This window comes from Schistocerca serialis, chromosome 3 (assembly GCF_023864345.2).
Source record: "Schistocerca serialis cubense isolate TAMUIC-IGC-003099 chromosome 3, iqSchSeri2.2, whole genome shotgun sequence".
Lineage (NCBI taxonomy): Eukaryota > Metazoa > Arthropoda > Insecta > Orthoptera > Acrididae > Schistocerca > Schistocerca serialis.
The window spans coordinates 1,015,971,719-1,015,994,922 of record NC_064640.1 but is presented as its reverse complement, the minus strand read 5'-3'; positions in this window follow the sequence as shown (position 1 = coordinate 1,015,994,922).

Sequence of the window (23,204 nt, the reverse complement as noted above, 5' to 3'; positions counted from 1 at the left end):
TTCAGTTTGCGTATTGTCGTATTTTCACGTGCCGTCGCGGGACAGACATTCTACCAAATATTTAGCGTGGCGTTTGATGAAATATTTTCATCAAATTATGGCGAGCATTCTTATTAACATTTAATTCAGACATTTATAGTTGCATCAGCGTATTAGACTCTGAACTGCTCTGTCAGTTAGGTTGTAGGGATACTTGTGTTTTTTATCAGTGAATTTCAGAATATACTCAACTATTTTGGAAAACCGTTTTTGATTAGAAATACCGGACAATCTCCTAATTCCTCAGAACTATAAGCTGCAGCTATAATGGTATTCTCAGATGAAGTGGGCACTAGGATCTCTAATTACTGGCTCCACGTTTTGTTAAATCACTTTCTGGGTGCTAAAAAGTAAATAGAGAGCCAGTGTTGAGAACGGCGAAAGACAGCATTAACAACATTCTAAAAGCCAGAAACTGATTCAATATGCAAGCATTTATACAGCAATTCATTTTATTTTTACAAACTTAACCGCCGCCCCACATATGATGCATCGGCCGGGAATTCAACTAAGTGAAAGTGATTTTTAACTATTCGGATTCGCGAGTGGAATGTGACACGCAGCTGAGTAATAGAACAGTGAAAGTGTTACGTGTGCATGTGGACAACGCAGTTGGATTAACAACGCATCTGGATTAACGGAGCTGGCACTGAGTCTAGCGGTGCTGCCGGCATCGCGAGAAGCCAGTTTTGCCGTACCGCAGTCGTCCGTTGCAGCAGTCAGAGTGCCGTCTGCAGTTCAACGTGCCACGTCGCATCAGTAATCCCGGTACGTCGCGCCGACAACGTCGTGCAGAAGGAACTTAGTTAAGTGAAAAGCTGTTAAAAATTTTACTAACCTGCACTAAAAGACTGTCGGCGATGGAACCGCCAAAAGAAACTGAGTTTAAACTTAATTTAGAACCTATATCTGTTGAGGGAACTGTAAATTCAGACAACGTTTCAAGTATAAACATGCATGAAAGTAGTAATGTTAAAGTGAAATATGAAGTATTGTCTCCTGACAGTAGTGTGCGAAGGGGCAATGATTCAATAATAGAGACCCCTGTAGTAAAGCAGAAAGTAGAAATTGTAAATTTATTGGATGATAGTTTCTCTGATGAATTAAAAATGAAACAGTCATCAGAGATGGTAGAGTTTAAGAAGGAGCAGTTAGATATGACTAATCAATCAGAAGTTTCATTTAGTTTTGATGATTCTGGTGTTGGAGCTAGTTTTTCGTCACCTGAGTGCGATAAAAAGCCAGCTAGTGAGCAACCCAAAGATGCTGGGGCTGTTGATTTAAATGTTATATTACAAGCAATAGCTGCCAGTAATTTAAAAATGACAGCTGATTAAAAATCTGATATAATTGAGGCAATGAACAATAAATTAGAATCCAATAATGCTGAATTAAAGTCTGAGATTGTGGCCAGTCAAACTAATTTTAATAAACGATTGGAGGTAATGGACGATACCTTCAAGGCTGGTTGCAATAAGTTGAAAGAGGATCTAGACAGTTTGAATTGTAAAATTGGTTACAATCATGAGGATATTAAGAAAAAGGTTGCTCAACAGTTTTCTGAAATGTATAAAACAGCTAAATCCGAAGTTGCTGAGGTTCGCAGAGACTTCCAAATGGAAGATGCGAAGCTGGAGCACAAGTTAACAGAAAAGATCGAGGCATAATCTGAACTGTGCTCAGATAGATTTAAAGATGTTAATATAAAAGTAAACATATGTCAAGCAGATGTAGATGCAATCAAAACTGACACTACTCATATTGTACAAAGAGTAGATAATGTTGAAATGAAAGTAGAAAATATCAGTACTAACATTGCTAACATTGAGAGTAAAGTAGCTTCAGTAACTTCTGGTAATGGTAGTATACAACAAGTTGTAGCTGCAAACGCCGCTTTTATCGGGTGTCGGCAGTTCTTGCGGTTCGATCCAGATAAAAATATTCACCCGCTAGATTTCGGGAACGATTTTGAAGATGTGATTCCACCAACTTGGTCTGAACGAGAGAAAATCTCATTTATTAGAAGCCATTTAGCAGGTGACGCCATGCGTTGGTCAGCTGATGTTATGTTGAAGTGTAAAACATTAGCGGAATTTAAAACAGCTTTTATTAATGAGTATTGGTCTAGCAATAAGCAAAATGAAGTGTTGAGAGAATTTTGGAGTGGAAAACGCTTCAATGCAGGCAAGGAATCAATTAAAGAGTTTGCTAGGTCATGGATTTCACGTTTGTCACATTTGGCGGAAAAGCTAAAACCAGAAATGATTATACTAGGTCTTGAAGCCAAACTGCCATGGTATTGGCAAACTAGAATTATATCTGCCCCTAGAGACAATCTGGATCGTTTCATTGAGTATCTGGAACGTGTAGAACGTGTTGCGGTCAATGAGGAGCAATCACGTAATAACAGAAATACTAATAACAATAGTAGTAATTTTAGGAACGAGCAAAATGGCAATGTAAACATCAGAACAGTAGGTGTTCATCATCCTAAGAGAGGTAGGAAATGGAGAACTAATTATCAGAACCAACAATGGCATCCAAATGACAGTAATGTTGTGCCAAACAAAATTATGCATGTAAACCACAGTACGGAAAGCAATGCTGTGCCAGTTAACTATAATGAAAATAAAGGAAACAGCAGTAGGCCGAGGCAGGAAAACTAGTTCCCGTCTATGAGGACACTGGCGCTCACCAGGCGGTTACTTTTCCTAAGCCAGTAGTTACGGGAATTGGTAAGACAGATCAGAATACTCAAACTGAAAATGTGGATGAAGAGTCGGTAGCACCTAAGAATACAGCAGAAATACTAGATCACTCACAGTATTTGATAGATGCCGTGGTAGAGACGCTTTCTAAGTGGGAAGAGAAAGAGAAGGCGCAGCAGTGTAACGATAGGGAGGAGCTACAAAATACTGAATTGACAGGTGAAGAAGCAGAAGAAATTCATGCTTATATTTACGATGAAGATGATGTGCTCTTATCTAAAGTGCCTGTGCAGGATGTTGATAATGTACTAATAGATTTAGGACAGGAGATAAGTGAGAGTGTAGAGGGTAGGCTGTTGGGGGTCGATGAACCCAGTAGCTGTGACCAGTTGTCACTTGAGAAGGAAACCGACGATAATGGTGAAAGTTGTTTAGCTGTAACTAGTGTTATGCCCGGTCTGGAGGAGCAGAATCGCTCAGACTACAGTAATTTGGGTTATGTTCAGCAAACTAAATGTAATGAAGTCGTGCGGTGTTTCGATTTGAAATTAATAGACCGACTGGAAAAGGCAGCTGAAAATGTAATTCAGGAAACCCCTACACACTGTGACCTAAATGTAATGAAGACAGATGTCGATCACTTTAGTTGGAGACAAATCCAAAAGGAACTATTGGATGAGTTTGAGGAGCCACCTGTGCAACCTAGAATAAGCCACCCTATAATAATAGTGAATATGTTGGGCATCAATGTACGTTGTCTCTTAGACAGTGGAAGTGAAGTGAGTGCGATATCTCAGTCCTTCTTTGATGCATTACCTGGTAAAGACAAGCTTACAGTAATGAGGGTATCAGGACTAAGAATAATTGGTGCTACTGGTAAGGTGTCAAAAACGATAAAGCAAGAAGCTTTGCTGCCCTTTAACATTAATGGTAATTTAATTGATCATCCATGTTTAATTGTAAACAATCTCAGTATTGAGGTTTTAATTGGCATAGATTTCTTGTCAAAATATCAGAGTGTTGTTGACTTTGAAAGAAGCCAGTTAAAAATGGTCTTGCCAATAACCGGAGTAATTATAGTACCTTTTAGTGATAAACATGTAGTAACTGATGATGAAACTTGGGAGCTGCCTATACGAGTTCTGAAAAATAGGAGGTATTGGGACGAAGGTGTTAATCTTAGTACAAGTAAGCTAAACACAGAAGAAGAAGAAGAAGCAATTATTTTAGACAAAATAGAAGCTAAATTGCAGGAAATCGATAAGATTTCAGACAATCAAAAGGAAGAACTGAGACAGGTTCTAAAAAGGCATCACAAGGTATTTTCAGATCGACCTGGCATAGTCAAAGATTATGAATGTCAATTAAAGGTGAAACCTGGCCAAGTGTTTTTCAGGAAGCCATACCAAATACATGTAGCTAGGAAGGAGGCGGTTCGAAAGGAGATACAGAGAATGCTGGAGTGGGGTGTGATTGAGAAAGCGGTCAGTGAGTACAATAATCCTCTTGTTGTTGTACCAAAAAGAGACGGGAGTGTCAGATTGGTCTTGGACGCTCGTTGGTTGAATGAAATAGTGGTTAGGGAAAGTGATAGACCGCAGAACATGGACGAGTTATTGCAAAAATTCCGGGGAGTAAAATTCTTAACTTCTATGGACATCACGTGTGGATATTGGAATTTGCCACTGGCGGAAAGTTCAAGGAAGTACACAGCTTTCTTGTACGAAGGAGTTTGTTACCAATACCGTGTGGTACCTTTCGGACTTAATATCTCTGTTTGTGCATTCGTACGTGTGATGTGCCATGTTTTAGGACCAGCTTTAAGTAATAAGAACACATAGCTTTATTAGAGGAAGTGTTAGAGGCTATTGAGAGAGGTGGCATGAAACTAAAGATTGAAAAGACAGAGTGCGTTAAAGAGGAAATAGGTTTCTTGGGATATAGGATAAGTGGAAAAGGTATTCTGCCTGACCCAGGCAAGCTAGCAGTCATTGAAAAATTTGAGGCTCCCAGAAACAAGAAGCAGTTGAGATCGATGTTCGGTCTTTTCGGCTTCTATAGGCGTTTTGTTAGTGATCAGGCTTTTAATGCTCCCTGTCTTCACCTCCTGCTGAAAAAGAATACCCCTTGGGTTTGGACAGCAGAATGTCAACTGGCGTTTGAGGTGCTTAAACAATCTTTAATTAATAGTCCTACATCATCCTGATTTTGAAAAACCATTCTGCATGTCTGTTGATGCTAGTGGCTATGGTATAGGTGTGGAGATTTTCCAAATAGAAATAGAGAACGAACAAGAAGTGCACAAGACTATAGCTTTCGCAAGTCGATCTTTACAGGCAGCTGAGAGAAATTATGGCATCTCAGAACTGGAAGCATTAGCAATTGTATTTGGGGTACAAAAGTTTGAACGGTATCTATTAGGTCACAAGATAATTGTTTACAGTGACCATAAGGCATTGACCTTTTTAAAGACCTGTAAATTGAGGAATGCTGGTTTGGTAAGATGGTCATTGTATCTCCAGCAGTTTGACCTTGAGATTAAATATATTCAAGGGAAAGACAATCTGGTAGCTGATGGGTTATCTAGAAGTGCGGAGCTCTGTGATGACGCGGGAATTACAGCAACAGACCTAAATGAAGTTCGAATGTTTGCATTGCACGAAGTAAAGGAAGAAAGTGCATTAAAGAGAGTGATTAAGAACTTGAGACGTGAGCAGAATGCAGATGACCAACTGAAATTAGTGAAGAGCTATTTAGGAAATGCGAGCTATCCTAAGGTTTCGCAATACTATTGTCTACATAAAGGTATTCTGTTTAGGAGGAAAAAGATAGGAGTTTCTGAGTGGAAGCTGTGCTTTCCCTAACAACATGTAGACTTACTAATCGACTATGTACACCTGAGGTATGGGCACTACGGTGCAAAGAAGTGCATTGCAAAATTAAAAGAGAAGGTTGTGTTTGACAACATGTACCGCCGTGTGGCCAAGCGTCTAGCATCTTGTGTAGTGTGCCAGAAAGTCCGTGCTGCTAACACCAGAATACAAGGGGATATGCATTCAGTAGAGCCAACTGAAACCCTAGAATTATTGGCTTGTGATTTGTTTGGCCCTCTTCCTGTTTCGAGAGGTGGTTGTACCCATGTTTTTGTTGTTGTGGATGGATTCAGTAAATATGTTAAGCTGTACCCAATTAAAAGAGCAAATGCAAAAACATTGGTTGAAAAGTTGGAAAAAGATTTCTTCGTGAACGTTGGCGTTCCGAAGAATTTGCTGTCAGACAATGGGCCTCAATTTACTTCTGATAGATTTAAGGAATGTCTAGATAAGGCCGGCGTGAAACATCTGAAAATATCTGCGTATTTCCCCCAAGGAAATATGAGTGAACGTATTATGAGGGAATTGAATAGGCTTTGCAGAACTTATTGTGCTCGGAAACACTCAAGTTGGGCAGAGCACATTAAGTATTTTGAGAATGTAATTAACAACTTAAGACATGATGCAACTGGTTTTGCACCTTGCGAATTGATGTTTGGCCAAGAACCGCACAATGTGATTGCAGATATGGTAGAATTCCCTATTCTAATGCAAATGTCCACAGACGAGAAGAAACTAAAGGCTAGGGCTAATATGAGAAAAAGAGCGTTGGAAAGGAAGAAGCGTCATGACGCAAAAGCTGTACCTACTAGCTTTGAAATAGGTCAATTAGTCCTTGTCAAAACCAAAGAAAAATCAAAGAAAGTAAATGCAGAAACAAAGAAATTCATGTTCGTATACCAAGGACCTTGCAGGATCATAGGAAAACCACATGCCAATGCATATAGGCTAGAGTACCCAAAAAGTAAGAAGCTATTAGGTCTCAGGAACGTGATCGACCTAAAGAAATTCATAGGTAGTGAATGAATGCTGTAGGGAGGAGGTTGTTCTGTAACCTCTACACAGTGTGGCAGCTGTGCAGTCCCAGCTGTGTGAGATCTTCTTTCCCATTTCAGATCTCACTCATTCTTCATCTTTCCTATCCACAAAAATTTCGACCTCTTCTTTCATACATTAAATTTTCCGGTATGGTTATCAATACAGCATTAAGCTAATTAATGCTGTAGGGAGGAGGTTGTTCTGTAACCTCTACACAGTGTGGCAGCTGTGCAGTCCCAGCTGTGTGAGATCTTCTTTCCCATTTCAGATCTCACTCATTCTTCCTCTTTCCTGTCCTCAAAAATTTCGACCTCTTCTTTCATACATTAAATTTTCCGGTATGATTATCAATACAGCATTAAACCAATGAATGCTGTAGGGAGGAGGTTGTTCTGTAACCTCTACACAGTGTGGCAGCTGTGCAGTCCCAGCTGTGTGAGATCTTCTTTCCCTTTCAGGTCTCACTCATTCTTCCTCTTTCCTGTCCTCAAAAATTTCGACCTCTTCTTTCATACATTAAATTTTCCGGTATGGTTATCAATACAGCATTAAACCAATGAATGCTGTAGGGAGGAGGTTGTTCTGTAACCTCTACACAGTGTGGCAGCTGTGCAGTCCCAGCTGTGTGAGATCGTCTATCCATTTCAGATCTCACTCATTCTTCCTCTTTCCTGTCCACAAAAATTTCGACCTCTCCTTTCCAGACATGAAAATTTTCTGTCATGGCTATCAAGCCATGAGTTATGTAACCATTCTATCCACCGATTAGTGAAGAAAATTACCTAATGTGACAAACCTAACAGTGACATAAACAACAGAGAAGTATGATATAATTAAGATAAAAAGTATTTGAGTAACAATTATGTATAGTACCCTGGTAATATAGTAAGTACAAGGTGTTGTTTTATTGGAAATGGTCCACCAACAGTAATTTAAAATGATATATGAATTCATGTACAAGCAGGATCTGAAGTGGTAGTGAAACCTAGTGTATGCATTAGAGCTAACTAATAAATAGTAAGAAAGAGATTGCTTAGTGTTATGAAAAATATGCAGATAAGTTGTAAGATTAAACTCACCTGGTGTAGCAAGGAAAGCCAGTGTAATAGAACTGAGCAGTGTTTGTGGTTGAGACGTGAAGGACACGTCCCTGAAGTATTTATAAGGTTGGAGCTGGCCATTATTTTAGTGTAGTGTGTGACAGGATACACCTACACGTATTGAGGTTATGAGTTGGAGGCGTGAATGCGACCATAGGTACCCTTATGTTAGATGAGACAGAGCAGCTCATGGTGTCCTATAGGTTTAAGGAATTTGGCATTACGCTCGTCCATAATTACTTGATGCACTTTAGTGGTAGGTCGAGAGAGAGACTACCTGAGGTTTCAGCGTCCGATCGAGTGGAAATGGATTGCCACGTGAGCAAACTAATCAGCTGCAATACACTATGAATATGAAATAAATGTGCTATCCTATGCTTTAAATATTAATAGAGTGAGTGTTAAATAAGTACATACACTAGCAAAATAAATAAATAACATACTGACAGATGTGAAGCATTATTTTAGCTCAGCCTAAATACACTTCAAAGTAAGTAAGTACCTAATTGCAGATGTGGAACTGACAACAGCAGAGGACCAATAAGTGGATTTAGTAGTCAACTAAACGTAGTGTGTTTTGAACACTCAGAACTGTACTATTACCAAAAGTTACTCACATGTACAAAGAAGCTGAGAAAACAACCACTAATCAAATATACTCATACTATCTCTAAGAATAAGGTAATCAAAGATGAGTCAGTTAAGTAAATAAAATGCAGATTTGTCAGGAATGTACCGAGCATTGGTTCAGTGTTCCGGCCCAGAAATAATAAATTCAGATTAAATATGATTTATGATTGTATGCCTTAGGAGCATAAATTTTCTCTAGTACATGACCAAAGGCGTTTTGAGCCATTTGTTTAACGATTTTATGACAGTTAAGTAACCGTAAGAGTAAAATTGAAAAAGTTCTGTTAACTTTGTTCCAGCAAAATATTGAAGGATAAAATGTATATATCCCCATTTCATTGTGACCCACCCATAGATATTAAGTGAACAGAGTCTGAGGCACTCTTTTTGTTTGTTCTACAGGACAAACCACATAATGGCAGCCTGGTAGCTGCGTGAAAGCGTGGAGTGACTTGGACACAACTCACAGTGACCCCTCCTCTTTCCCCCATGTAATTTAGAGAGAACGTGAAGGACGCACACCATAGCAACTTCCCCTCCTCTACCCTTGTGAATGGAAGTGTAGGACGCCAGCCAAAGTGGCTACAACCACGTGTGTAAAAATTATTTTTGAACTTTTCTTTCAGGTTTAGAAAAGACTGCTAAGAGATAATCATCTGTTTATGTATCATGTTATTTTCTTTGAATTTGTGTATGTAAAAATGTATTTAATGGATCTAAGATTTTCATAATTTTTCAATTTGTATGTGTTTGTTTGTCTAAGGCAATATGTATGCCAAAATATTTCATTGACTTTGCTTAAAATTTTGAGTAATGACATTGTTTAAAAGGCAGTGAACATGCCTACAATTTAAATAATTGATGTAGGTAATCAGTTTTCTTTAATGTTTCTACAGGTTTATATTTCAATTTTGATTTTTCATAGGGAGTTAAACTGTACTCTTGCTTCCCTTTTTGTAATTAAATTTTTTTTCATTCATTAACATTCATAAAAAAAAATTAAGTAGAGGGTGATGTAGGGAAGCAGCCTACTCACGCTGTAGTAAATTCACATCAGTTTCCATTGTGTGCCAGCCAGTCTGCTGTTACTAGTTCTGACGTCATAAATGTTGCGCAATACCTTAAAAATCAAGCAAATGACCTAAAACTTTTCTAGCATGTCAGGAATAATACTAAATTAATGTGTGTTAAATATCAGTTAGATAACTTCAGCCATTTTCGAAATTTGGACGTTTTTCTGAAAAATCATTGGCGCAACAGAAAAGAGCTAGAGACTTCAAAATTTATATTTAGATTCATCTTTTATAATGATTTAAAAAAAACAGTACTTTGGATTTCACAAATTAAGATTTTAGTGGAAATTCATGATTTTCTGGTTTTCGTCTCAAAACTGAAGGAAGCAAGATAGATTAAGTAGGCTAATAAATAAGGCTAGGATGTTTAGATTTAAATAGGTTGGAGGTCCGCTATGACTATGAAGATGTGAAAAGTTTCTTTTGAATACCTATAAAATTATAGTGATAGCGGATCTCAAAAGGGCCAGTTCAGAGCTCATCTACTGCGTGCAGTGTAATTAAATTAATTCTCTCGCCTAAAATATTTAACTTAGCCACGTCAAAATTTTATTATCAATACTTACCTGCGTGCTGAATGCACGTTTAAATTAAGAGCTTCATCGGCCATCAGCAAAAGAAGCTATAAATTATTATGTAACTTGAAGTGGTGCGTTACTAGCCCAGCGGCTAGTCGGGAGAGCCGGTTTGATCAGGCGTTCCCTTAGCCGTCCGCACCGCGGCTTTATATATAAGAACGCTGCGCGAGGAAGCAAGGCCCCAGTTCTCTCCAGACGCTGAATAACATGCCATCTGTGTCGGGAGTCGCGTCGCATCGGTATCACTGCTACAAACAGCCTCGGGTGCCGTATTAAGTTACTAGAGATACGCGGAGCCAGGAAAACATTTCAAGTGAAGTGTTAATTCTGGGATGATTTTCATTAACTAGCTTCAGTTTGCGTATTGTCGTATTTTCACGTGCCGTCGCGGGACAGACATTCTACCAAATATTTAGCGTGGCGTTTGATGAAATATTTTCATCAAATTATGGCGAGCATTCTTATTAACATTTAATTCAGACATTTATAGTTGCATCAGCGTATTAGACTCTGAACTGCTCTGTCAGTTAGGTTGTAGGGATACTTGTGTTTTTTATCAGTGAATTTCAGAATATACTCAACTATTTTGGAAAACCGTTTTTGATTAGAAATACCGGACAATCTCCTAATTCCTCAGAACTATAAGCTGCAGCTATAATGGTATTCTCAGATGAAGTGGGCACTAGGATCTCTAATTACTGGCTCCACGTTTTGTTAAATCACTTTCTGGGTGCTAAAAAGTAAATAGAGAGCCAGTGTTGAGAACGGCGAAAGACAGCATTAACAACATTCTAAAAGCCAGAAACTGATTCAATATGCAAGCATTTATACAGCAATTCATTTTATTTTTACAAACTTAACCGCCGCCCCACATATGATGCATCGGCCGGGAATTCAACTAAGTGAAAGTGATTTTTAACTATTCGGATTCGCGAGTGGAATGCGACACGCAGCTGAGTAATAGAACAGTGAAAGTGTTACGTGTGCATGTGGACAACGCAGTTGGATTAACAACGCATCTGGATTAACGGAGCTGGCACTGAGTCTAGCGGTGCTGCCGGCATCGCGAGAAGCCAGTTTTGCCGTACCGCAGTCGTCCGTTGCAGCAGTCAGAGTGCCGTCTGCAGTTCAACGTGCCACGTCGCATCAGTAATCCCGGTACGTCGCGCCGACAACGTCGTGCAGAAGGAACTTAGTTAAGTGAAAAGCTGTTAAAAATTTTACTAACCTGCACTAAAAGACTGTCGGCGATGGAACCGCCAAAAGAAACTGAGTTTAAACTTAATTTAGAACCTATATCTGTTGAGGGAACTGTAAATTCAGACAACGTTTCAAGTATAAACATGCATGAAAGTAGTAATGTTAAAGTGAAATATGAAGTATTGTCTCCTGACAGTAGTGTGCGAAGGGGCAATGATTCAATAATAGAGACCCCTGTAGTAAAGCAGAAAGTAGAAATTGTAAATTTATTGGATGATAGTTTCTCTGATGAATTAAAAATGAAACAGTCATCAGAGATGGTAGAGTTTAAGAAGGAGCAGTTAGATATGACTAATCAATCAGAAGTTTCATTTAGTTTTGATGATTCTGGTGTTGGAGCTAGTTTTTCGTCACCTGAGTGCGATAAAAAGCCAGCTAGTGAGCAACCCAAAGATGCTGGGGCTGTTGATTTAAATGTTATATTACAAGCAATAGCTGCCAGTAATTTAAAAATGACAGCTGATTAAAAATCTGATATAATTGAGGCAATGAACAATAAATTAGAATCCAATAATGCTGAATTAAAGTCTGAGATTGTGGCCAGTCAAACTAATTTTAATAAACGATTGGAGGTAATGGACGATACCTTCAAGGCTGGTTGCAATAAGTTGAAAGAGGATCTAGACAGTTTGAATTGTAAAATTGGTTACAATCATGAGGATATTAAGAAAAAGGTTGCTCAACAGTTTTCTGAAATGTATAAAACAGCTAAATCCGAAGTTGCTGAGGTTCGCAGAGACTTCCAAATGGAAGATGCGAAGCTGGAGCACAAGTTAACAGAAAAGATCGAGGCATAATCTGAACTGTGCTCAGATAGATTTAAAGATGTTAATATAAAAGTAAACATATGTCAAGCAGATGTAGATGCAATCAAAACTGACACTACTCATATTGTACAAAGAGTAGATAATGTTGAAATGAAAGTAGAAAATATCAGTACTAACATTGCTAACATTGAGAGTAAAGTAGCTTCAGTAACTTCTGGTAATGGTAGTATACAACAAGTTGTAGCTGCAAACGCCGCTTTTATCGGGTGTCGGCAGTTCTTGCGGTTCGATCCAGATAAAAATATTCACCCGCTAGATTTCGGGAACGATTTTGAAGATGTGATTCCACCAACTTGGTCTGAACGAGAGAAAATCTCATTTATTAGAAGCCATTTAGCAGGTGACGCCATGCGTTGGTCAGCTGATGTTATGTTGAAGTGTAAAACATTAGCGGAATTTAAAACAGCTTTTATTAATGAGTATTGGTCTAGCAATAAGCAAAATGAAGTGTTGAGAGAATTTTGGAGTGGAAAACGCTTCAATGCAGGCAAGGAATCAATTAAAGAGTTTGCTAGGTCATGGATTTCACGTTTGTCACATTTGGCGGAAAAGCTAAAACCAGAAATGATTATACTAGGTCTTGAAGCCAAACTGCCATGGTATTGGCAAACTAGAATTATATCTGCCCCTAGAGACAATCTGGATCGTTTCATTGAGTATCTGGAACGTGTAGAACGTGTTGCGGTCAATGAGGAGCAATCACGTAATAACAGAAATACTAATAACAATAGTAGTAATTTTAGGAACGAGCAAAATGGCAATGTAAACATCAGAACAGTAGGTGTTCATCATCCTAAGAGAGGTAGGAAATGGAGAACTAATTATCAGAACCAACAATGGCATCCAAATGACAGTAATGTTGTGCCAAACAAAATTATGCATGTAAACCACAGTACGGAAAGCAATGCTGTGCCAGTTAACTATAATGAAAATAAAGGAAACAGCAGTAGGCCGAGGCAGGAAAACTAGTTCCCGTCTATGAGGACACTGGCGCTCACCAGGCGGTTACTTTTCCTAAGCCAGTAGTTACGGGAATTGGTAAGACAGATCAGAATACTCAAACTGAAAATGTGGATGAAGAGTCGGTAGCACCTAAGAATACAGCAGAAATACTAGATCACTCACAGTATTTGATAGATGCCGTGGTAGAGACGCTTTCTAAGTGGGAAGAGAAAGAGAAGGCGCAGCAGTGTAACGATAGGGAGGAGCTACAAAATACTGAATTGACAGGTGAAGAAGCAGAAGAAATTCATGCTTATATTTACGATGAAGATGATGTGCTCTTATCTAAAGTGCCTGTGCAGGATGTTGATAATGTACTAATAGATTTAGGACAGGAGATAAGTGAGAGTGTAGAGGGTAGGCTGTTGGGGGTCGATGAACCCAGTAGCTGTGACCAGTTGTCACTTGAGAAGGAAACCGACGATAATGGTGAAAGTTGTTTAGCTGTAACTAGTGTTATGCCCGGTCTGGAGGAGCAGAATCGCTCAGACTACAGTAATTTGGGTTATGTTCAGCAAACTAAATGTAATGAAGTCGTGCGGTGTTTCGATTTGAAATTAATAGACCGACTGGAAAAGGCAGCTGAAAATGTAATTCAGGAAACCCCTACACACTGTGACCTAAATGTAATGAAGACAGATGTCGATCACTTTAGTTGGAGACAAATCCAAAAGGAACTATTGGATGAGTTTGAGGAGCCACCTGTGCAACCTAGAATAAGCCACCCTATAATAATAGTGAATATGTTGGGCATCAATGTACGTTGTCTCTTAGACAGTGGAAGTGAAGTGAGTGCGATATCTCAGTCCTTCTTTGATGCATTACCTGGTAAAGACAAGCTTACAGTAATGAGGGTATCAGGACTAAGAATAATTGGTGCTACTGGTAAGGTGTCAAAAACGATAAAGCAAGAAGCTTTGCTGCCCTTTAACATTAATGGTAATTTAATTGATCATCCATGTTTAATTGTAAACAATCTCAGTATTGAGGTTTTAATTGGCATAGATTTCTTGTCAAAATATCAGAGTGTTGTTGACTTTGAAAGAAGCCAGTTAAAAATGGTCTTGCCAATAACCGGAGTAATTATAGTACCTTTTAGTGATAAACATGTAGTAACTGATGATGAAACTTGGGAGCTGCCTATACGAGTTCTGAAAAATAGGAGGTATTGGGACGAAGGTGTTAATCTTAGTACAAGTAAGCTAAACACAGAAGAAGAAGAAGAAGCAATTATTTTAGACAAAATAGAAGCTAAATTGCAGGAAATCGATAAGATTTCAGACAATCAAAAGGAAGAACTGAGACAGGTTCTAAAAAGGCATCACAAGGTATTTTCAGATCGACCTGGCATAGTCAAAGATTATGAATGTCAATTAAAGGTGAAACCCGGCCAAGTGTTTTTCAGGAAGCCATACCAAATACATGTAGCTAGGAAGGAGGCGGTTCGAAAGGAGATACAGAGAATGCTGGAGTGGGGTGTGATTGAGAAAGCGGTCAGTGAGTACAATAATCCTCTTGTTGTTGTACCAAAAAGAGACGGGAGTGTCAGATTGGTCTTGGACGCTCGTTGGTTGAATGAAATAGTGGTTAGGGAAAGTGATAGACCGCAGAACATGGACGAGTTATTGCAAAAATTCCGGGGAGTAAAATTCTTAACTTCTATGGACATCACGTGTGGATATTGGAATTTGCCACTGGCGGAAAGTTCAAGGAAGTACACAGCTTTCTTGTACGAAGGAGTTTGTTACCAATACCGTGTGGTACCTTTCGGACTTAATATCTCTGTTTGTGCATTCGTACGTGTGATGTGCCATGTTTTAGGACCAGCTTTAAGTAATAAGAACACATAGCTTTATTAGAGGAAGTGTTAGAGGCTATTGAGAGAGGTGGCATGAAACTAAAGATTGAAAAGACAGAGTGCGTTAAAGAGGAAATAGGTTTCTTGGGATATAGGATAAGTGGAAAAGGTATTCTGCCTGACCCAGGCAAGCTAGCAGTCATTGAAAAATTTGAGGCTCCCAGAAACAAGAAGCAGTTGAGATCGATGTTCGGTCTTTTCGGCTTCTATAGGCGTTTTGTTAGTGATCAGGCTTTTAATGCTCCCTGTCTTCACCTCCTGCTGAAAAAGAATACCCCTTGGGTTTGGACAGCAGAATGTCAACTGGCGTTTGAGGTGCTTAAACAATCTTTAATTAATAGTCCTACATCATCCTGATTTTGAAAAACCATTCTGCATGTCTGTTGATGCTAGTGGCTATGGTATAGGTGTGGAGATTCTCCAAATAGAAATAGAGAACGAACAAGAAGTGCACAAGACTATAGCTTTCGCAAGTCGATCTTTACAGGCAGCTGAGAGAAATTATGGCATCTCAGAACTGGAAGCATTAGCAATTGTATTTGGGGTACAAAAGTTTGAACGGTATCTATTAGGTCACAAGATAATTGTTTACAGTGACCATAAGGCATTGACCTTTTTAAAGACCTGTAAATTGAGGAATGCTGGTTTGGTAAGATGGTCATTGTATCTCCAGCAGTTTGACCTTGAGATTAAATATATTCAAGGGAAAGACAATCTGGTAGCTGATGGGTTATCTAGAAGTGCGGAGCTCTGTGATGACGCGGAAATTACAGCAACAGACCTAAATGAAGTTCGAATGTTTGCATTGCACGAAGTAAAGGAAGAAAGTGCATTAAAGAGAGTGATCAAGAACTTGAGACGTGAGCAGAATGCAGATGACCAACTGAAATTAGTGAAGAGCTATTTAGGAAATGCGAGCTATCCTAAGGTTTCGCAATACTATTGTCTACATAAAGGTATTCTGTTTAGGAGGAAAAAGATAGGAGTTTCTGAGTGGAAGCTGTGCTTTCCCTAACAACATGTAGACTTACTAATCGACTATGTACACCTGAGGTATGGGCACTACGGTGCAAAGAAGTGCATTGCAAAATTAAAAGAGAAGGTTGTGTTTGACAACATGTACCGCCGTGTGGCCAAGCGTCTAGCATCTTGTGTAGTGTGCCAGAAAGTCCGTGCTGCTAACACCAGAATACAAGGGGATATGCATTCAGTAGAGCCAACTGAAACCCTAGAATTATTGGCTTGTGATTTGTTTGGCCCTCTTCCTGTTTCGAGAGGTGGTTGTACCCATGTTTTTGTTGTTGTGGATGGATTCAGTAAATATGTTAAGCTGTACCCAATTAAAAGAGCAAATGCAAAAACATTGGTTGAAAAGTTGGAAAAAGATTTCTTCGTGAACGTTGGCGTTCCGAAGAATTTGCTGTCAGACAATGGGCCTCAATTTACTTCTGATAGATTTAAGGAATGTCTAGATAAGGCCGGCGTGAAACATCTGAAAATATCTGCGTATTTCCCCCAAGGAAATATGAGTGAACGTATTATGAGGGAATTGAATAGGCTTTGCAGAACTTATTGTGCTCGGAAACACTCAAGTTGGGCAGAGCACATTAAGTATTTTGAGAATGTAATTAACAACTTAAGACATGATGCAACTGGTTTTGCACCTTGCGAATTGATGTTTGGCCAAGAACCGCACAATGTGATTGCAGATATGGTAGAATTCCCTATTCTAATGCAAATGTCCACAGACGAGAAGAAACTAAAGGCTAGGGCTAATATGAGAAAAAGAGCGTTGGAAAGGAAGAAGCGTCATGACGCAAAAGCTGTACCTACTAGCTTTGAAATAGGTCAATTAGTCCTTGTCAAAACCAAAGAAAAATCAAAGAAAGTAAATGCAGAAACAAAGAAATTCATGTTCGTATACCAAGGACCTTGCAGGATCATAGGAAAACCACATGCCAATGCATATAGGCTAGAGTACCCAAAAAGTAAGAAGCTATTAGGTCTCAGGAACGTGATCGACCTAAAGAAATTCATAGGTAGTGAATGAATGCTGTAGGGAGGAGGTTGTTCTGCAACCTCTACACAGTGTGGCAGCTGTGCAGTCCCAGCTGTGTGAGATCTTCTTTCCCATTTCAGATCTCACTCATTCTTCATCTTTCCTATCCACAAAAATTTCGACCTCTTCTTTCATACATTAAATTTTCCGGTATGGTTATCAATACAGCATTAAGCTAATTAATGCTGTAGGGAGGAGGTTGTTCTGTAACCTCTACACAGTGTGGCAGCTGTGCAGTCCCAGCTGTGTGAGATCTTCTTTCCCATTTCAGATCTCACTCATTCTTCCTCTTTCCTGTCCTCAAAAATTTCGACCTCTTCTTTCATACATTAAATTTTCCGGTATGGTTATCAATACAGCATTAAACCAATGAATGCTGTAGGGAGGAGGTTGTTCTGTAACCTCTACACAGTGTGGCAGCTGTGCAGTCCCAGCTGTGTGAGATCTTCTTTCCCTTTCAGGTCTCACTCATTCTTCCTCTTTCCTGTCCTCAAAAATTTCGACCTCTTCTTTCATACATTAAATTTTCCGGTATGGTTATCAATACAGCATTAAACCAATGAATGCTGTAGGGAGGAGGTTGTTCTGTAACCTCTACACAGTGTGGCAGCTGTGCAGTCCCAGCTGTGTGAGATCGTCTATCCATTTCAGATCTCACTCATTCTTCCTCTTTCCTGTCCTCAAAAATTTCGACCTCTTCTTTCATACATTAAATTTTCCGGTATGGTTATCAATACAGCATTAAACCAATGAATGCTGTAGGGAGGAGGTTGTTCTGTAACCTCTACACAGTGTGGCAGCTGTGCAGTCCCAGCTGTGTGAGATCTTCTTTCCCTTTCAGGTCTCACTCATTCTTCCTCTTTCCTGTCCTCAAAAATTTCGACCTCTTCTTTCATACATTAAATTTTCCGGTATGGTTATCAATACAGCATTAAACCAATGAATGCTGTAGGGAGGAGGTTGTTCTGCAACCTCTACACAGTGTGGCAGCTGTGCAGTCCCAGCTGTGTGAGATCGTCTATCCATTTCAGGTCTCACTCATTCTTCATCTTTCCTATCCACAAAATTTCGACCTCTCCTTTCCAGACATGAAAATTTTCTGTCATGGCTATCAAGCCATGAGTTATGTAACCATTCTATCCACCGATTAGTGAAGAAAATTACCTAATGTGACAAACCTAACAGTGACATAAACAACAGAGAAGTATGATATAATTAAGATAAAAAGTATTTGAGTAACAATTATGTATAGTACCCTGGTAATATAGTAAGTACAAGGTGTTGTTTTATTGGAAATGGTCCACCAACAGTAATTTAAAATGATATATGAATTCATGTACAAGCAGGATCTGAAGTGGTAGTGAAACCTAGTGTATGCATTAGAGCTAACTAATAAATAGTAAGAAAGAGATTGCTTAGTGTTATGAAAAATATGCAGATAAGTTGTAAGATTAAACTCACCTGGTGTAGCAAGGAAAGCCAGTGTAATAGAACTGAGCAGTGTTTGTGGTTGAGACGTGAAGGACACGTCCCTGAAGCATTTATAAGGTTGGAGCTGGCCATTATTTTAGTGTAGTGTGTGACAGGATACACCTACACGTATTGAGGTTATGAGTTGGAGGCGTGAATGCGACCATAGGTACCCTTATGTTAGATGAGACAGAGCAGCTCATGGTGTCCTATAGGTTTAAGGAATTTGGCATTACGCTCGTCCATAATTACTTGATGCACTTTAGTGGTAGGTCGAGAGAGAGACTACCTGAGGTTTCAGCGTCCGATCGAGTGGAAATGGATTGCCACGTGAGCAAACTAATCAGCTGCAATACACTATGAATATGAAATAAATGTGCTATCCTATGCTTTAAATATTAATAGAGTGAGTGTTAAATAAGTACATACACTAGCAAAATAAATAAATAACATACTGACAGATGTGAAACATTATTTTAGCTCAGCCTAAATACACTTCAAAGTAAGTAAGTACCTAATTGCAGATGTGGAACTGACAACATCAGAGGACCAATAAGTGGATTTAGTAGTCAACTAAACGTAGTGTGTTTTGAACACTCAGAACTGTACTATTACCAAAAGTTACTCACATGTACAAAGAAGCTGAGAAAACAACCACTAATCAAATATACTCATACTATCTCTAAGAATAAGGTAATCAAAGATGAGTCAGTTAAGTAAATAAAATGCAGATTTGTCAGGAATGTACCGAGCATTGGTTCAGTGTTCCGGCCCAGAAATAATAAATTCAGATTAAATATGATTTATGATTGTATGCCTTAGGAGCATAAATTTTCTCTAGTACATGACCAAAGGCGTTTTGAGCCATTTGTTTAACGATTTTATGACAGTTAAGTAACCGTAAGAGTAAAATTGAAAAAGTTCTGTTAACTTTGTTCCAGCAAAATATTGAAGGATAAAATGTATATATCCCCATTTCATTGTGACCCACCCATAGATATTAAGTGAACAGAGTCTGAGGCACTCTTTTTGTTTGTTCTACAGGACAAACCACATAATGGCAGCCTGGTAGCTGCGTGAAAGCGTGGAGTGACTTGGACACAACTCACAGTGACCCCTCCTCTTTCCCCCATGTAATTTAGAGAGAACGTGAAGGACGCACACCATAGCAACTTCCCCTCCTCTACCCTTGTGAATGGAAGTGTAGGACGCCAGCCAAAGTGGCTACAACCACGTGTGTAAAAATTATTTTTGAACTTTTCTTTCAGGTTTAGAAAAGACTGCTAAGAGATAATCATCTGTTTATGTATCATGTTATTTTCTTTGAATTTGTGTATGTAAAAATGTATTTAATGGATCTAAGATTTTCATAATTTTTCAATTTGTATGTGTTTGTTTGTCTAAGGCAATATGTATGCCAAAATATTTCATTGACTTTGCTTAAAATTTTGAGTAATGACATTGTTTAAAAGGCAGTGAACATGCCTACAATTTAAATAATTGATGTAGGTAATCAGTTTTCTTTAATGTTTCTACAGGTTTATATTTCAATTTTGATTTTTCATAGGGAGTTAAACTGTACTCTTGCTTCCCTTTTTGTAATTAAATTTTTTTCCATTCATTAACATTCATAAAAAAAAATTAAGTAGAGGGTGATGTAGGGAAGCAGCCTACTCACGCTGTAGTAAATTCACATCAGTTTCCATTGTGTGCCAGCCAGTCTGCTGTTACTAGTTCTGACATCATAAATGTTGCGCAATACCTTAAAAATCAAGCAAATGACCTAAAACTTTTCTAGCATGTCAGGAATAATACTAAATTAATGTGTGTTAAATATCAGTTCGATAACTTCAGCCATTTTCGAAATTTGGACGTTTTTCTGAAAAATCATTGGCGCAACAGAAAAGAGCTAGAGACTTCAAAATTTATATTTAGATTCATCTTTCATAATGATTTAATAAAAACAGTACTTTGGATTTCACAAAGTAAGATTTTAGTGGAAATTCATGATTTTCTGGTTTTCGTCTCAAAACTGAAGGAAGCAAGATAGATTAAGTAGGCTAATAAATAAGGCTAGGATGTTTAGATTTAAATAGGTTGGAGGTCCGCTATGACTATGAAGATGTGAAAAGTTTCTTTTGAATACCTATAAAATTATAGTGATAGCGGATCTCAAAAGGGCCAGTTCAGAGCTCATCTACTGCGTGCAGTGTAGTTAAATTAATTCTCTCGCCTAAAATATTTAACTTAGCCACGTCAAAATTTTATTATCAATACTTACCTGCGTGCTGAATGCACGTTTAAATTAAGAGCTTCATCGGCCATCAGCAAAAGAAGCTATAAATTATTATGTAACTTGAAGTGGTGCGTTACTAGCCCAGCGGCTAGTCGGGAGAGCCGGTTTGATCAGGCGTTCCCTTAGCCGTCCGCACCGCGGCTTTATATATAAGAACGCTGCGCGAGGAAGCAAGGCCCGAGTTCTCTCCAGACGCTGAATAACACGCCGTCTGTGTCGGGAGTCGCGTCGCATCGGTATCACTGCTACAAACAGCCTCGGGTGCTGTATTAAGTTACTAGAGATATGCGGAGCCAGGAAAACATTTCAAGTGAAGTGTTAATTCTGGGATGATTTTCATTAACTAGCTTCAGTTTGCGTATTGTCGTATTTTCACGTGCCGTCGCGGGACAGACATTCTACCAAATATTTAGCGTGGCGTTTGATGAAATATTTTCATCAAATTATGGCGAGCATTCTTATTAACATTTAATTCAGACATTTATAGTTGCATCAGCGTATTAGACTCTGAACTGCTCTGTCAGTTAGGTTGTAGGGATACTTGTGTTTTTTATCAGTGAATTTCAGAATATACTCAACTATTTTGGAAAACCGTTTTTGATTAGAAATACCGGACAATCTCCTAATTCCTCAGAACTATAAGCTGCAGCTATAATGGTATTCTCAGATGAAGTGGGCACTAGGATCTCTAATTACTGGCTCCACGTTTTGTTAAATCACTTTCTGGGTGCTAAAAAGTAAATAGAGAGCCAGTGTTGAGAACGGCGAAAGACAGCATTTACAACATTCTAAAAGCCAGAAACTGATTCAATATGCAAGCATTTATACAGCAATTCATTTTACTTTTACAAACTTAACCGCCGCCCCACAATGTGGTCATAGGCTCGTTCAAAGTCAAGGGACAGGAAGATAGCGGAGCAACGGGAATTAAGCTGTTTGGAGAGCAGGTGAGTGAGGTGAAGGAGAAGGCCATTGGAAGAGAAAGACGGCCAAAAGCCACACTTGGTAACGGGAAGAAGGTGGTGCTGGTGGAGATGCTGGTGGATGCGATGGTTTAGTATGGATTCCAGGACCTTGCTGAAGACCGAGGTAAGGCTGATGGGACGGTAGGAGGAGACAGCGGACGGCGGTTTACCAGTCTTAAGGAACATCAGGATACAGGACGTTTTCCACAGGTCGGAGTAGTAGCTGGTGGACAGGACTACATTATAGAGCCTGGCCAGGGTGGAAAGGAAAGAGGCAGGAGCTTCACGAAGGTGGCGATAGGTCACACGATCGTGACCAGGAGCAGTGTTGCGTTTTGTGCGGTGTGTAGTGATGAGATCCTGTGTAGTGATAGGGGCATTGAGTTCGGTGTGTGCAATGTTGTCCAAGTACCGGAAACCAGGTGCGAGGGGAGGGACAGAGGAGTCAGTTTGATCACGGATGTCCGGGAAGAGGAAGTAATCGAACTGAGGATCGCCGGGGATGGTAAAGACATCGGAGAGGTTGGAGGCAAAGTGATCAGCCTTACTAAGGTTGTCAGAGAATGGTTGACTATCATGGAGGAGAGGATAGTAGGGGGGGGGGGGGTTAGATACGGTAAGGCGGCGGAAGGCAGACCAGAACTTGGATGAGTTAATAGGAAGTGTGGCATTTAAACAGGTGCATGTCTGTCGCCAGTCCCAGCGTTTCTTAGCCGAGAGCAAGTTTCGGATGTGTCGCTGGAGTTGCCAGTGGCGTCGTAGTGTGTCCGGGTCACGCGTGTGGAGGAAGGCATGGTAGAGACGGCGGGATTCACAGAAGAGGAGGACGGCCTGTGGGCTAACGTAGGTCGGTGGGGGTGGATGGCGACAGGAGGGACATGGGCCTCCACAGCCTCAGACAAGGTCTGTGCTGGAGAAAGGAGGCAGCATGGGTAATATCATCAGGGTGGCGGTAGGTGAAGGGGTGGCCATCGACCTGGGTAGATAGGGTATCCCAGTAGGCATTCCAGTTGGCATGGGATGTACTTTGGGAGAGGTTCATTACGGGGGTCGGTGCGGGGGCGACGACCATCTGAAACGGTGAGGAGGACAGGGTGATGGTCACTACCAATGGGGTCCAGGACATCCACCGTTATGCAGCCAAGGAGGTTAGGGGAGGAGAGGATGACATCAGGAGTGGAGTTGGATTTGGGGCAGGTGGGCTGGGGAATGGGGACGAGGTCACCTTGGAGGGAGGAGAGGAACAGATGCCACCACCGTAACTGGGTGGCGGAGCAACTATGGATGTTGAAGTCGGCGTCGATCATGTGGGAGGAGCAGTACGGTCAATGTGGGAGAGAAAGTCAAAAGGAATAGGGGCGTTAGGACAGACATAGATGGTGGCGCAGGTGACGGTAAGGCCAGGGAAGAAGAGACTAAGGGTAAGGT